This window comes from Dermacentor andersoni, chromosome 1 (assembly GCF_023375885.2).
Source record: "Dermacentor andersoni chromosome 1, qqDerAnde1_hic_scaffold, whole genome shotgun sequence".
NCBI lineage: Eukaryota > Metazoa > Arthropoda > Arachnida > Ixodida > Ixodidae > Dermacentor > Dermacentor andersoni.
Window position 1 is genome coordinate 159,148,787 of NC_092814.1, and position 9,713 is coordinate 159,158,499.

Sequence of the window (9,713 nt, forward strand, 5' to 3'; positions counted from 1 at the left end):
TTGACGCCTGCACCACCGCACTGCACCCGTATGGGTTTGTTAGAAATCGCTAAGTCCGTTTCCGTTGCTGGACCCCGAAAAAACTACGGAAGGTTAGCCATATACAGCTTTCGCTCTAAAAATCTAGAACGTGGAGGAGAACTAGATGAAGGAGTACTCAGTGTATGAAGTAAGACGTGTACGTTGCCCATCGGTAGTCTTATTCGATGAGTTCCAGTGGTTCCAATAAGTAGCCATACGGCCTTTTATTTCCTCCTGCTCATCGCATTTTCAAGCTGCTTTCTTTCAGAAATCGGGCAATGGTAGCGAAGGGGAACAGCGCACACAGCCGCAGGAAATCGGAAAGTGGTAGACTAGGAGGCTCTGTTGGGAGGCGGAGCTTGCAGCTATGGAGAAAAAAAATAGGTGATGTTAGAGCAATATCGGGCGGAGTACGCGCGAGAGGGAGAAATGGAGAGAGACGGCAACGGAAAACGAAGTGCAAGAGGCAATTTTTGTGCGAGACACTCTGTGCAGAGTTTACACTTGTGGGGGAGAAAGCGTTGCTGCTTTCTGTGAAGTGCGAAGCACCGGCAATCAAGAAACGGAGGGCACCGAAAGAGTTGGGCTCCCTGGCGTCGCTTCCGGTTGACGACGGAAGCCGACGACAGCGGTATGTGGACACTCCTCGCCGACTCGGCGCTGCTCGGATTCCTGTCCCGGCGGCGAACTGTCGTGCGTCGGTTTCTGCTGACGCGCCCCGGACGGAGTCCAAGACAAATAATTATTGCACCGCGTTTTAGTAGTTTTCAGACAAGGTCAGCTCTCTTTTTTTTTCATTTCGTAATTCCCTCTGTAAGATTCCTTTTTTCTGTTTCCACTTCCCTTCCTATCTTCATTAAGGATCAGACACGGGGCAAGAAGACTCTAATTTGCGCAATATTTGGAGCTGAAGGGCTGCTATAGGGCTGTCTCAGAGAAGTGGCAGAGAGAATGTGCGAACTCTCTTTGTTGCTTCGCGTGGCTTGGGAAAGATTGTTCTAAAGAACCGAAAAGAAAAAAAAAAGAAGAAACAGAAACTCGGTTGGCGAAGAGAAGATCTGCTCGTCGGGAGACATGCCGATACGTCCGGTTTAGTTTTTTTTTTTTTTGTACACTAGAAATGTCCCAAAATCAGATGATCGACAAACTGTTTGCCCTAAACGACTGCGACTCTTCTGTTAATAAACGTTCTAGACAGTCTGTCAAGTAACTATATTGCCTTATTGCTCTTTAGCTACACTCTAAAAACATAAAAACAAAGACAGTTCCGGGCACTCTCTATGAGGGAGTATCTGCTTGTCCCATATTTCACTCTTTTCGAGAGTAGATCCACCCTCTTTGAGAGAGAGTAGGACAACTCCTCCTGTCAGAGTTTTGTTACTCCGCCGCAAGGGAGTGCCAGTATTCTTCGGCAGAGTGCCAATAATCTCCCCACAGGGGTAATAGTACTCCCCCAGACTGAGTGCTTCTACTCCTCCAAACCGAGTACTTCTACTCCTCCAAACCGAGTGTTTCTACTCCGCCAAAGAGAGTGCTTGTACTCCTTCAGAACGGAGTGCTAGTACTCTTCCCAACAGAGTGACAGCACGATGTAGATCCATGGTCACGTTAGAAGGGATTCGCAATACTTACATGTGAGGAATATTTGATTCCTTCATAAGCAGCTCCTGTAATTATGCTTGGTGAATGGGATGTAATCTGTAGTCGCCGAGTTACTTAAATGAAAAATTTTTTCTCTTAAAAGGTCGAAATACTTATTGATCAGTCACAAGACAAACTGAATAATAATTTGAGAAACATACTGACAAACACATAAAATCAGATTACAATGATTCCCATGAAATTTAGAACACATCTTGTACTAAAACATAAGTATATTCTCTAAAGTTTCATCAGTATTACGCTGTAGAAATATCCTTTAATTTCAATTGGCTCCTTTTCACAAATAAGGTATAAATGGAAAGTTAAACATAGAACAAACGTGTGCAAAACTCACAAAGTATTGACACTATGATCCAAGAGAAATGGGCGCCACATTACTGGCCAGCAAACGCATTTCTGCCACAAAACGCGTGCACTTATATGGCAGAGGTTACCAGATGAGCTGCTAGACATGGGGCTGGTAATGTAGATAAATTGTGCAAGAAACTTTTTTGTGTGCCATATTCTAAGACAGCAGCTCATTTGATAACGTCCTGTATAGCATATGAATGTTCCTGACTGAGAGTACATTGCCTTTAGAAATGTGTTGTATATTCTCCTGTGAGGCCGCAGGTCTAGCTAGCTTTGCTTATATTTCACATAATGTTATTCATGTATGGGCTGCACCCCATTGTTTCCAACTGTGTCTTGTGGTTCTGCAGCAATGTCTTGCCCGGTCTCAAAGTGGTACAGAGCCGTATCATATTTCCTATTCTGTTGGCCTCCTCATGAAAGTAGTTTCCTGGTGCTGTTGGGATTGATCCGTTACACTTTCTCACAAATGAATAAAATTAACTTTACAATATTATTAGTGTGTAGCAAATGAGTATAAAGCTGCAAGGAGCATTGGCATTAAAATCTTGCGCGTCAGATTTCTTGTCATATATGGTAGCTTTTAATTCCCATTACGGTAAGAATGCTATACTTCTGAGGAGCAGCTTGCGCAATTACATGATCAATTATTGTGACTCGTTGAATATGCAATCTAACTGAAGTATAGCATGGCTTCAGATGTGAACCAAAAATCAGATGAATATGATGCATCAAAGGTGACATAAGTATAAGCACAGTCAGAGAAAAGCACGAAAAAGACAAACAAAGAAGCAAAACATAAATTGACAGTGGCACCATCCTGTTTCACATATCCCTTCCATGCACGTGGATTTTGCATGCGATTATGCACATACTTGCACAATGAACCAACTACTTGAAACCACAGCCTTTTTCCTACTGAAGTGCTTAAGATGCGCTACAGTAGCAAAAATTATCGCACTTCACAGAATCTTCATCTCAAAACAAGTACATGTGTCTGGGAAGATAAATACATCGCCTCACTGTGCACTCTATCTTAAGTCCAGAAATTTGCCATGTGGAAAAATGCTTTAATTTTATTTTGCCTTATAAAAATTACGTCTACAGAAGCCATGAAACTAAGGGGGCTTTTGCTTAAAGGGACACTAAAGGTTACCAGAAACTCAAGTTAAAGTGGTAGAGCAATGTTCTAGAACGTCTAAGGCGTCAATATAATCGCGAACAGAGCTTTAGTAACCGAGAAATTGAGGTAAATGCATGACACGATTTGAGACCCCCCAGCGACATTCCGGTACTAGCCCGATGACGAAAGCACTCCTCATAATTTGTGTTACTAATATTCAACTACTCGTATTAAAAAAGAACATTTCATTAGGTTATAAGACGGAATAAAATGCTACTTGTCTACTTCTGTTCGATTCCAAGAAAAAAAAATAACATTTTGACGTTACCCTTCAGTAGTATGGGTGTCGAAAGGTTTCGTTTTCGCTCGACTCTGCGCCGCGCGCGCTTTGGAGTTTCAGTTGTTTCGTTATCGCGTCGTGCTGCGCTGGTTCTGCTGGCTCGCGAAACTTGCATTTGGAACAAGCAGCGAGAATGCCACGTCCATGTGATGTCGTGGGAAGCCCTCGTTGCTTTCCCGCTCCGGAGAGCCGGTGTCGAGGCCGCCGTCGTAGTACGCAACGACGCCGGCAGCGCGAGCCCTCAGCAGCAGGTCGCGCTCGTGGGTGCTCAAATCGCTGAAGTTGAGCCCACCATCTCCAGCCAATCTGTCGGTGTCAGGGTCCATTGCGACGAGCGTCGAAGTTTGCGTCATAGAATGAAGTACCAGCTTATGGGCGTCTTGCGCTGGAGTTTGAGGTATAGTAGCGGCGCCTGGTGGCGGTGCGGGAAACGACATCTGGGTCGTGCCAGCTTGGGTCGTATTGAACCCTGGCTGTGGCGAAGCACGTTTCTAGGCCGAGTTTTGCGTCGATTCGCACTTTTTTATGCCCTGTTGCGAGTCCGAAAAGGCTCGTCACTTCTCACAGACCACGCCGACCACGCTGCGAGCTCGCCGCAGCATATAGTTTAACGAAAACGGACTCTCCGTGTGCCGTGGGACGTAATGCTGGGAGCAGAAGGAATCGGTGATGCCGACCCGGAGAGACCTAGCCCAGCCTCGAAAAGGCGTCACCGTCATTACTTCTGCGTCGTGGGCTGCCATGAACAAGAAGGCCTGAATCCCAACATCAGATTCTACCGTTTTCCTTCAAGGCCTCACGAAGTGGAGCGTCGGGCGCGCTGCATAGCTGCAGTTCGTCGCGCTGAGTAAGCAAAACTTCGTGCCATGCTGACTGCTTCGCCTGTCTTGAAGCTTGCTTGATTATCTGCGTTCGAAATTTTGGTCTTTTGCACCTACAGTACCGACAGCAGACCGACATACAGCAGGCATAGCTGGTAATTCGCGATTCGAGACCCGGCCACAGCGACAATTAACAATTCGACCGATGCGAATGGTGAAGTGTGTGCAAATGAGCACAAATGGTCGGGCTCATTCGATGACAATTCACTACTACTCTACGAGCAGTACAGGTTAAGAGAGTTAAATGCGCCCATCCTTGATCTCAAGCCAGCACGTTGAGGCAGCGCAGCAAGGCAATATTCATTGCAGCACATCGATGTTCGAGCGCTGTCATTAAAAGCTACATCAAGCGAGCAGCGCACGAGCTCGCGCTGCAGCGCGATTCGCACGTGCGTGCGAGCTCACATTCATTGCATCAGTTTAGCGGCATGTAGTCAACAAAGATTGCAGGAGGCCCGCCGTTTCGCGGCATGTCGAAAGACCGCTGCCGTCACGGCGCGTACGATCGTGCGCTCGAGCAGTTCGTACATCGCGGCGCGTACCGTCGTGTGCTCGAGCAGTTCCGTACACATGATGTCTGCTTATCGCTGCTGTGGATTCATTTATAGCACGCATTTCCTCGCGTTTGCGCGCCTGAATCTAGCAGCTAGCGTGCAAACCTTACCTGTAGTTCGACTTCGTACGCGACTCGCTTCACTTGCGATTGACCCCGAGCTAAAACTTCGCCGCCTAATTCTTGAACGGCGCACACGTATTCGGCACTGCATAATTTATTGCCTTTACGCAGCGTGCCACCCCTGAAAAAATCTTCGGCGCCCGATATACGCAGCAGGCCGTGCTACAACACAACCGAAAGTGGCGGGTTCATATTGTAAACGTGCTTTCCGAAGCAGACAACCGAGCTTGGTACGACCCATTTTAGGACAGAGGGCGCTTTTTAGCACCTTTCTCGCAGCGCCCCCTGGGCAATGCAAGAGCCCCATGGTCGCGCGTTTCTCCTTCCGCTAGCCACCATACTCCCGCTTTCGCTCTGCTGTCGGCTCTGTCTTGGCTCGGTTTCTGGCCGCGCGTTTTCGTTTTGCGCAGAAAAGCCGTAGCGCCGTCTGCGGACGCCATTCTACTCACCGATGGCGCAACGTCACTATGGGACCATTATGTCAGTACTCCTCGATCGGAGGGCGGGCGATTTGAACTGCGCTAGAGGTACGCGGACGCTTCAGAACGCATTTTCTCTTAAAATAAGTCTCTCCTTGGCACGAAACAAGCGTTTCGAGGTTTCTGTGATGGTATTTCAACAGTCCACGTTGACTTAATAGTAACCTTTAGTGTCCCTTTAACGCTATATGTTCACATCCGCCAATTGATGAACAAGTGTTCTACTCAGATGCTGTCACCTCTTTGCATTGAACGCATCTCTACCTCCACTAGCATACTTGGTTGGCAAGTAGATTGAGTCACCCTAACTATTTCACAGAAGGAGAAACCACAATTTCACATTTTAAAAATAATTTTCAATTCCAAGTGACTCTCCGGCTTCTAAGACGTAAGTTGTGCACCATGCTGCACACAGTTAAAGGCCTTAATTGCTCCTTGCTTTCGCTTTGGGAGGCACGAGCGGTTCTAACGAACTGGTTTCATGAGCATGCACGTAAACGATAATCACTTCTTAAACATGGGATTCTCTTCCCGCAATGCTTCCCCTTTCTGTAACCTAAAAGGAAGCCATACTTCTAAAATTAGGTGTAAGAAGTAGATAAAAGGCAAGATATGAAAATCTGTGCCTCATGTCAACATTTAAAATACAGAATCACAGTGGTTTGTATTTTTACCCTTGCATTCACGTGCTGTTAAATGTGAGCTATTAAAGCTGTTAAATGTATGTAAGCCCCTAACCAAGCATGAGCGGTTGCTTTTTATAGTGAACACAGACACCGTGCTCATTGCAAGTATGTATCATGTCACTAAGCAAATATGAAATTTCATTGTACCACTATTTCTTTATCACATGGATATATCTGTTGAGAGGCAAGACAAAAAGCAGTCACTTCTCACAAAACTAATCAGCTTTTTTTTTAACACATTTCTAACCTTTCAATGATACTTGCTCCTATATGTGTTTGCCTTTAGAGAGCATACTTGATTTTGACTTTCCCATCAGAGACATTACATAAGTATACCATGTTAAGATGTTAAGATGACTGCCTAGAGCACGTAAGAATTTTCATCTAGGTGTGAATGCTGTATTTTGATTTTGTTGACATTTAGTCAAATGGTACACCCAATATACCCACATTCTAGTTTTTTTGACCAAATTGCATGGCAATGTATTTTGATTCATTGGCGTGCGCTCCTCTGTACTACGTGAAGTCGCGCTGGGCTGGCTCTTTGACATCCTTGTGTCCTTACAGCTGCCTTCTTGCGTTATATAAAGCGGGTGCCTGAAAGATGTCGTGTTCAAAAGTCAACACAAGGACATGGTGTAAAACAACATCAAGACAGTCAAGGGCATGACACTAAAACAAAGTCTTACCTCTTAGTCTTGCTACTGAAATGCATGTGAAGCATCTAAATGACTGCAACAGTCAACTGCTAAATTAACTTCAATTTTTAGATTTAAACAAAAAAGAAATAACCGACAGTTCATCCTCGGTCAACACCAATGTTAAAATACTCCTGCTAATAAATAGAATGTTGGTCATTGTCAGATGTCATAAGTCTGTCATTAGTCTGGTGTGTCGCAAACACCACTTGTGACACATCCTAAGCACGTGCCCAGTGTGCGCCCCGCACCATCTCTGGTTGTGCCACTGCTCAAGCCATAATTTGAGGATCATAGCTGCAAACATGATGCTCAGTAGGGATGAAAATATGGTCCTCCAGTTCAATGGATATGACTGCATGTGCCTATAAGAAAGGGCAACAAGGCTTGTTATGGCAAGCTTACCCACATTTCAATAATAACAAGTTCACTGCCCCTTCACCTAAGCTTACTAGAAGGCATGAACTTATTTTCATTTATGAGGTGTGCAATGGAGTTCATTTTTGACATACTCGACTACTGCTGCAGTTTGAAATCTAGCATTTTGCATTCTTGAAGGCATCTAAAAGTTGAAGTTTGACCGCACGTATTAGTTTATTAACCAACTCTTTGTTTTGTGTACGACAGACGACTGGTCGCACGGAATTAAAGCGACGTTTTATTTTGATACTTTATTTCTCCACTAAAAATATTAAAGCGATAAACACATTTTGATCTGCCATGCAGTAGCAAGATGCACACATTACGTTTGTAACCTTCAACGGAAGGGTGATTTAGCTGTTCATATGACATAACTCTGAAACGCCAACTCATATTAGCAAATGCACAGGCATGCCCAAAACAATAAGCGTAGGCAAAGTGCCTCTGTAATTGTAATTCCCCATAGCAGCCATTATATTCGATGCCGATGCATAACTCGCTGCTTGACAATTCACCGAGTTCCTAGACATAAGCACTCTTTCAGATTCGCACCGTGCTCGAAAACCGCAACAGGAGACATAAAATCAGACGTATAATCACACCATTTCAATACATGACCAAAAACAGTTCAGTCTTAGGGCTAAACCCCATGAGAGCGATTTAGTGCACGGCGGCGACGAGCGACGGCTTCGAGCGACAAAACGGGCCCTCGCTTGAACAGATAGCTCGGTTCTGGAAACCTAGAAAGTCGCTAGTCTCCCGCAAGTGCTATGAGCGATTAGCCAATAGCGCGAAGCCGGAACTGGATGTACATAACTCAAGTACTACCGATTGTCGCGCGGAACGAGCAAACGATTGAATTTTTATATGTGCAAGGATAAGAACCCACTGCAAGACCTACGGAAATATTTTATGCGACTTTTTACAGAAAATACATCAACTTAAATTACTAAAGCACGCGCCCCGCTACTTTCGACGCGTATTTGCCGCCATCATACCAGCAACAGCGGGGAGACGTCGCTCAAAATCGTCGCTCGCACGGAGTACGACTTGTAGGCGACAAGCGAACGCGACAGCCACCTCCATCGCATCGCTTGTCGCTGTCGCGCGCAAGATCGCTTATATGGGGTTTATAATTTATTCAGTATAAAACAACAATTCCTCATGCCCTTTCAGTAAGTTCAAAATAACGCGCCCAAGTGACCTTAGCATTATGCAGCTAAAGGTCTACGGCAAAGTTTCTAACTAGCACTAGCGCTGCACGTAACTTCAGTAGTCGCAGATTACCCACTGACGAAAGACACCGTCAAGCGCGCGGCTTATTTATAATGAAAGCATGCCGCTAGCGAAATGACGCCTTCTGTTATGTGATTCATTATTTAAACAGCGTTCCGTAGACAGTAGACTGCCAAACTGAATAAATTCAAACACACAAAACGCACGGTAAGCACGCTCCGCATAGGCTCGGAATCATGGGCTGGTGAACAAAAAATTTTAAGCGTCCTCTCGCCTCACGTCTTATTGAACATACCATGGTTCTGGCAGCGTTTGCGATTTTCAAAGCTCTTACGGATAGCGGCAAGTGACAAAGTCACATGCAGTTATCGCGACGACTGGCTTTTTCTATTGACATCGAGAGACACAGCGCGCTTGCCTAGTCCGTTGTCAATCGCGTCGGCTAAGCGCCGCGACGACTTCCTGGCGATAGCATGTCATACGCAGAATGTGCACCTAAGTTAGAATTCAGTTACGGTGGAGGATTTGTTGTTATATTCAACGATTGACGAACGACTGTGGTGTTCTCGCGGCGACGCGAGATGGCTGACACAATCTCCTTGGATGGCCTTCGTTGCTGCTCGCTGGACGGATCACCTTTCTCCGGTGCTGTGCTGTTCCGCGATGTTGAGCGCGCGCGCGGTGGGGCAACTCCGCATGAAAAAGTAGAGCGCTCGCTCCGCGTTCCTTTGAACTGTGGCTGCCTATTCTCTTAGAAGCAAAACGGTGTGTTCTTTGCTCAGCGTACGTGAGTGATACATCGCTATGTTCGGGGCCAGCCTCCTACAGTTGAAGCAGAAGATTACGCTAAGTTTTCTTCTCTATTGCCGCAAGGGTAGAACGGGCATTCTACTCTCTCTCAGAAGGGCAGGGTGAAATGCACATTTCACTCTCTATTGGTGACGCAGTGAACAATGTCTTTCACTCCACTCGACATTTTGCAAGAGTAAAACAACACGTTGAAGAGTAAATCGGCCGCTTGACTCCTGCGATACCCTCCCTAGTTTTTAGAGTGTACCTTTCAAGGCACACTACTACCAGCTCATAATCGTGAACAGATATTGCATTTATAACGTTTTCGATGGCATGAAGAAAAAACAA